The sequence below is a fragment of the Propithecus coquereli genome, unplaced genomic scaffold (genome assembly GCF_000956105.1).
Source record: "Propithecus coquereli isolate 6110/MARCELLA unplaced genomic scaffold, Pcoq_1.0 Scaffold296, whole genome shotgun sequence".
NCBI lineage: Eukaryota > Metazoa > Chordata > Mammalia > Primates > Indriidae > Propithecus > Propithecus coquereli.
Genome location: NW_012148574.1, coordinates 288,582 through 295,614, shown reverse-complemented (window position 1 = coordinate 295,614; position 7,033 = coordinate 288,582). Strand labels below are relative to the sequence as shown.

General features: G+C 37.7%; 1 protein-coding gene across 1 annotated transcript in view; it reads right to left on the bottom strand.

The window, feature by feature from the left end:
- ZNF407 (zinc finger protein 407) overlaps window positions 1–7,033 on the bottom strand; it is a 506,579-nt gene that overhangs the window by 375,919 nt on the left and 123,627 nt on the right. The gene's annotated exons all lie outside the window — the stretch shown is intronic.

The window sequence follows — 7,033 nt, the reverse complement described above, 5'->3', positions numbered from 1 at the left end:
ATAGACACAAGGAATGGGAACTGTTTACCATTACCCACCTGCATGCTTCTGCACCCTGCAGTGTGACATTCTCTTGTGTCTATGACTCTGCTATCTCGCACAAGTATGTTCAATAAACTTCTGACCGTTAGGAATAAAGGCCGCCTAGTATAAACATTAGGGATAAAAAAGAACTTGAAAACTAATTAGCAGTGCTTAGTACACTTATCTTCCCAAAATACAGGATGTCAAAATTAAAGTTTTCTGACTTCATTACTCCTAATTAGTAATTGAAAACGTGTTTGCATTTCATTAAGTTTAACCTCAACAGGCTTAGAAATTTCACTCTAAGAAATAAGGAGAGAATTGTTTTGTTCACTTATGAGAAGTAGATGAACCATTTTGTTTCACTTTAGTGAAATACAATAAACTCACCTAAAAAAAATTCATGACTGGCCAACCTATAGAATGATCAGATCATACAGTCAAATGGGATCTTATTCAACTGGTACAAATCCACGAATGCCTCACCTGAATTACATCTTAACAATGGCACCATCTTCCTAAGTTAAAGGAAACTTATGACTCTGTAGAGTAGCCCATTCTCTTTTGGACAAATTTAATTATCACGCAATTCTTCTACTGACTCAAAAATCTGTAATTTCCATTATTTTTGTATGAACTGCTAAATCAATGCCAAAAACAGAGGAGAACCTATAGGTTCTCTAGAAAATCATTCATCAAAAATATTCTGCTCTCCTTATAAAGAGGTAGTAAAAAAGGGAGAGGATGAGAGATGGTATATCTCATAATTAAATTTTAAATGTACATCTGAACAGTAATGAACACCTTTTAATAAAGTTCCTTTAAAATTTAAATATATTAATGCACAGGTTATTTAGGAAAACAAACCTAAAATACTGTTAAACGAAGATCAAAAATTATTCTTCAGGGGGATGACTACACTGATATCCTTCTTAGGTTTTTACTTCATGGCCAACTAACCAAAGCGCCCACTCAAACCTTCCCTTCCATAGTATCTACATTGGGAAAATTTTTGACGTAATGTATCATTCCTTCTGTAATCCCAAAGGACGATTTGGAAAACAGTGCAAAAAAGATTCCATTTATAGTCCAAGATAATTTTAGTCAAAGGTCAAAATTGCCAATGGTCTCTGAATAGTACAGGGTGAAGGTAAAACCTACTACATGTAATCAGTGTTGAACGAGATCCCACTAAAGGGCAATGCCAAGAAACAGTTACCAGTGACAGCAAAACTGAAAGTAGCAGTGAGCCAGACCATAAATGAAGCGAATGTAGATTTAGAGAGACACACGCATTTGTGAAGGGCAGTAGCTACTTCGGGTAATGACAGAACACAAGGCAGCAATTGCTTCCTTTCTCCAGTCAAGGGGAAAGTGAAATGTCCAAGTATCAATAAGAAGGGGTTAAATGATTTGTCATGGTGCTAATTTTTCAAAGAGGATGAGGCATTCCTTGTGTTTTAATCTTGGCTGGTAATGTAATGCAATCCATGCTTTTAAAAACATTCAAGTTAGTGAAGCCATTATAGAGAGAATGTTAAAAAGTACAAGTGAGAAACCTTAATGAGAATATTAAAAACTGTAAGTAACATGTAGACCTTCCCAAACATTGAAAATTCCAAATCAATTTCCACGCACAATTTCCTTTCAGTGTTGAGGAGCAGATACAGTGCACATTATCTAATTGACGCTGTCCTTCGGGACCAAGAACAGCGCCTGGCACACGGTGTTCTACAGGCATTTGCTGAATGAAAACTGGATCATTACACAACAACTTGCTTTTCCAATACTATTGGAAGAGATTACATTTAATTATCTAAGAAGTGTCACCTTTTAAGAGGCTGTTCAGGATTTCAAAGTATTGAATATATAATACATCATTACCAAATTTTACTATTGAATTATCTCTTCCAATATTGCCAACCAAAATTGTCAAAGGATGATAATCATTTTTTTCAGTTTTATTGTTTCTTACAAATGTTTCACAAAATAATATGAAAAATATTTTTCCATCGTGCTTATATTTATATTGAATACAAATAAATACTCCAAACTTAAATAAATTCAGAAGGATTACCAAAAAAAGTGTATTGTTTTGTGTATATGGCTTTTGTACACTACAGTGATATTTTATTAATAAATTTATTTAATACATATTTTCTAGCCTATAGAACATAGCATATTTTATATATGTTGAGTGTTCCTTCAAAATATTTCATAAATTTATAGTAAATGAATAAATGAACCAATGAACATGCAAGAAAAAATCTGTATTTCACCTTTCTTGTCCAGAGCATCTGGTGCACAAGAATCCATACTATTCAAACCATTCCTGTAGCTGGGAAATGGATATATAAGAAAAAAATAATTAAAGAACAAGAAAAATAAAAATAACAGAAATCAAGCTGACTACAACAGGGAGTAAGAAACTGTTTAGGTAACTTCTCATTGTTCACTAACTCTCCTCCTCTGCTAAGAGCTGGCACTTCCCCAAGTCCACAATAGATGCTCAATAAACAGTAACTAATACTAAATAATTAAAAACAAACTGCTGTTTGTCCTCTTCCACTCACTGTCCCTCCATAATAACGCTTGCCCTCATTGTAGTACAAGCAGCAAGTTATGTGCAAAGTAAACATGGGCGCTGACCATGAAAATAAGACACTGGGAGGTAGGTAATGAACCAGATAACTGGAGTAGATTCGATCTTCACAGCAAAACCTGTCCGGGCACCCACACTGGGAAACACGGGATGTGCTGCCACCTCCTAAGCAGCACGGAAGGGAAAACATTCACAGCACCTGCTGACATAACAGTGACTAGAAGCTGGGGACAGGCCCAGGGAGAGGCACGAGGAGCCCCTTCCCTTGTTTTTTAAAGACTCATACCACTGAATGCTGCCAGCGAGTGTTTGGTCCTTAAAATTCCCCAAGCACCTCGCTGGTTCTATGTTTACATGGTGCCTTTCCTGTCTTCACTCCTCTGCCCCCACCCAGTGCCCTCCATGTGACGCCCCTCCCGAACACTGCTTTCGCACACCATGCTGTCCACTCCCAAGCCTCCGACTGCCATTTCTGGGGGGTCAGGACCACGAGGCCTCTCAGGTCCGGGCCTCCCTCACAGACATCGGACGCCCATGTGGTGCTCCCTCGGCACAGAAGCCCCAGACACCTTCGTCTCACCTAGACCTCAGACTTATACACTGAACTCACTGGATGTCAATGCCAGAAGGAATCTCAAAAAGTAGATGATAATTTTTAAGGTGAGAAAAAGAAGTAAGAAGCAGGTTACTGATAGGGCCAGGGCTAAATGCAGAGCACTATGTCCCCAGTGAGGCCCCTTCCATCTTTCTATCGGGTACACTGCCACCAAGCAGCCTTCAGCTCTGGGGCATCAGATGGCTTGTGGTCCATCTCACAGAAGACGGCTCTTCATCGAATCTAACAAACCTAGCACCTAAAGTCCTCACCCCAGCTTTCTAAACTTTCTTCCAATTATTCACTTTGAACTTTCACATTGTCTTTGATTTATCTCTTTTATGTCTCACATCAAATTAATTGTCAAATCCTATAGTCCCTTCTACTGTTTCTTAAATTCACACTGTCTATCTAATCCCGCTGCTCTACTCTCTGTACAAGCCTTCGTTATCTCCCCAATACACTGAAGCAAAAGTCTCCTCACTGGCATCTCCACCTATTGTTTTCCTGTCCAAGTCCAGCCTACACACCATAGATATTTTAAGTATCTTTTTAAAAAGTCCTCTCTGAGTCACTCTATTCATCTGCTCATAAACCTTCAAAGGCTCCATCCTCAAACTCTGTTTTCTGCGTGCCACCACAAGAGTTTCAATGACAACCTATCACCAGTAGGATGAACCCTAAGCTCCTCGGCTGCCCCACTTGGTGACTTGCCACCTGCCCACATCTCTGCTCTTGTCTCCCGTCTAACGTATATTCTGTAAGGTTCATGATCCCAAACCCACAATTCTAAAACATGAGAAGTAACGAAAATGGGAAGTTTAATCAGTTGGTGGCAAAAGCAGACCTGAACTGACATAATGCCACTCAGAGATTTCAGCGCTGCCCCTACGTGCAACATGCATCTGGACTGCTACAAACATAGCAACGTACTGGATTACACAATGTTACCCAGAGACCACACAGTGCTACTTAATGCTTAGCACAGACAGCACAGAACTTCTAAAAATCCACAAAGCTATGAATAAGGATAAAGGACCTGTCCCAGGGGGCCTGGATGAAGGCGAGGTGGGAGAAGAGGACACACCTCCATCAACCGCCTCTACTGCCTTTTCCTCGGTTTTAGAGGTGAACTTGACCTCACTTCTAACATCCTATCTGAAAGTCTTCACTGACTCCTTCTCCTTTTTCATGATGGCCTAAATGTTGTTCTTCTACCTTCCACTAGGAAGGGCAAAAACCACATTTTATTTATCTTTATATTCTTATCACCCAGATCAGTACTTGAAACATAACAGAAAATCAGCACTTGCAGAGCTGAACTGAGTAAATTAATCTTAACTGTTTGAGTGAATGAGTTTATTAAATGATCCTGGTTTCCTATTTTAAGACATGGAGAAAATGTAAAAATCCCTAAGTTTCTCCATAGATTGACTGCGACCTTAAAAAATGACTAGAACATCTCCTCATCTCCAACAGAATGAACTGAAATACTGCAAATGCCAAACACACCCACAACGGACATTTCCTCCAAGGCATGGATACATTCCAATGTTTAGTACAATGAATCTAGCATTTTTAGATTTCTGCAAAATTAAAATTTTAATATTTCCCTATATTATAGATGAAAACTAATGTGTACTAATTAAGTAGCTTATGATTTATAATTCAATGTCCAGACAAATTAAGATGGTTTATGGGCCATGCTTTAACTCCACATGTAGGTTACAATATAATTGACAAGATCCTGAGAAGACAGGACAAAAAAAAGTCATTAGTAGCATAACAAGGCATACTAATGTGTAAATTAAGGTTAACACATACACACATATTCCAAAGTTTTTTCCCAATACATTGCTGCTTCATATTTCTATATAATTTTGTTCATGCATCTTAGTATTTCACTCTACTTCTGAATTTTATTGTCAAAAGTAAAGTTATTCTTTCCCTGCTTAGCATCCCCAGGTTGAGGCATAACTTATTAGCTCTAATGATTCAGACATAGTGGTCAGTCCTATACAATTCTCCGCATAGTAAATATAATGTGTGAGGAATTAGCCGGAATCACTCTCATTTAATGAGATGATCCATCATGGTGTCTTGTAATTAAACTACATTCTTAGCCATAATTCTTAGATGCAGAAAGCACAGTAGCAGACAGTGAGGGTCCAAGAGGATGAGATGTAACGAACCTTCAGTGTGTGCTACATGGAAGGAGAGAGTTAAACAGGAAAGGAGAATAAGGAGATCTCAATTCATGTCACTGGATAGAAAACAGCTCTAAAAATATACGATATATACTGTATTACCATTATTTCACCATTGTCCACCTAAACTGGTTGGACACAAACTTGGGAAGTAAAAATATCCCCTGCAATCCTACCTAACCCCTAAGGAAATATCAAAAACACTGCACAGCCACTGAAGAATTCAGGCAAAAATCAATATCCAAAAAGGGCATCAGTGGGCTGTCCCACAAAAAGAACTTGCATCATACAGAAAGGAAGCATCAATTCTACATTATTAACAAATCATATTTTAACTAATACTAACAAATATTGCTTGAAATACTATAAATATTTTCCAGTTATATAACACTGCCTACTCAAATATGAAGCTTTGTAAGAAAATATAAAAATGAATGGAAAGCAGTTTTTCCTATTTTACTACAATGAAAAATGACCTCTCTAAGCCCTTACTGAAAATATTATAAGAAGAGGCTTAAACTACTTTAAGCTTCAATTCAAGTCCAACTATTGACAAAATAAATAAAAACAGATTGTACTGGTTACTTTCCATGAGTTTTAGCAAACTTTGGATTGCTAGGCAGATGACATGATGCAACAAACATGAATATACTCAGTAAGATTTAAAAAATGATACACTGAAGAAACATTTTCACAGTTACTAAGCATTATGAGTATGAAATTAGGTTCTGTCTCATATACCATTACAATAGTTTTAAAAGCCATTCAGGCAGACATACACCTAATACACATAGAACTTGAACAGGTAAAGTGTAAACATACAAAAAAACACTGTAGAAAAATGTTTGACAAAAGTAGTTAATCAAAAACAGATTATGAGAGTTCCCATACATCAAATGAGAAAAAGCCAAAAAATCTAACATCAATGGTTGGAAGGTTGAAGTAAGATTCACACTCTTACAAGCGTGAAATTGATCAAACTTTCTGAAAAGCATTCTAGTTGTATGTAAGAACAACTTTAAACATTAGCATTTACTTTGAAAGCCAATATTCTACTTCTACAAATCTCTCCTAAGGAAATAACATGAAAAGGGCACAATAATATACGCAGAAAGGTCGGGCACAGTGGCTCACGCCTGTAATCCTAGCACTCTGAGAGGCCGAGGCGGGTGGATCGCTCAAGGTCAGGAGTTTGAGACCAGCCTGAGCAAGAGTGAGACCCCGTCTCTACTAAAAAATAGAAAGAAATGATCTGGACAACTAAAAATATATATATTAAAAAAAAAAAATTAGCCGGGCATAGTGGCGCATGTCTGTAGTCCCAGCTACTCGGGAGGCTGAGGCAGAAGGATCGCTTGAGCCCAGGAGTTTGAGGTTGCTGTGAGCCAGGCTGACGCCACGGCACTCTAGCCTGGGCAACAGAGCAAGACTCTGTCTCAAAAAAAAATAATAATAATAATATATGCAAAAAGATGTCCACCACAGGGGCATATATAAAGGTAAACAATTGTACACAACCAACATGGAAAGCATTCAGAAATGGTCACATAAATTATTATAAACATAGATTTGGAATGTTATACTGTCATAAAAATATCTACAAAG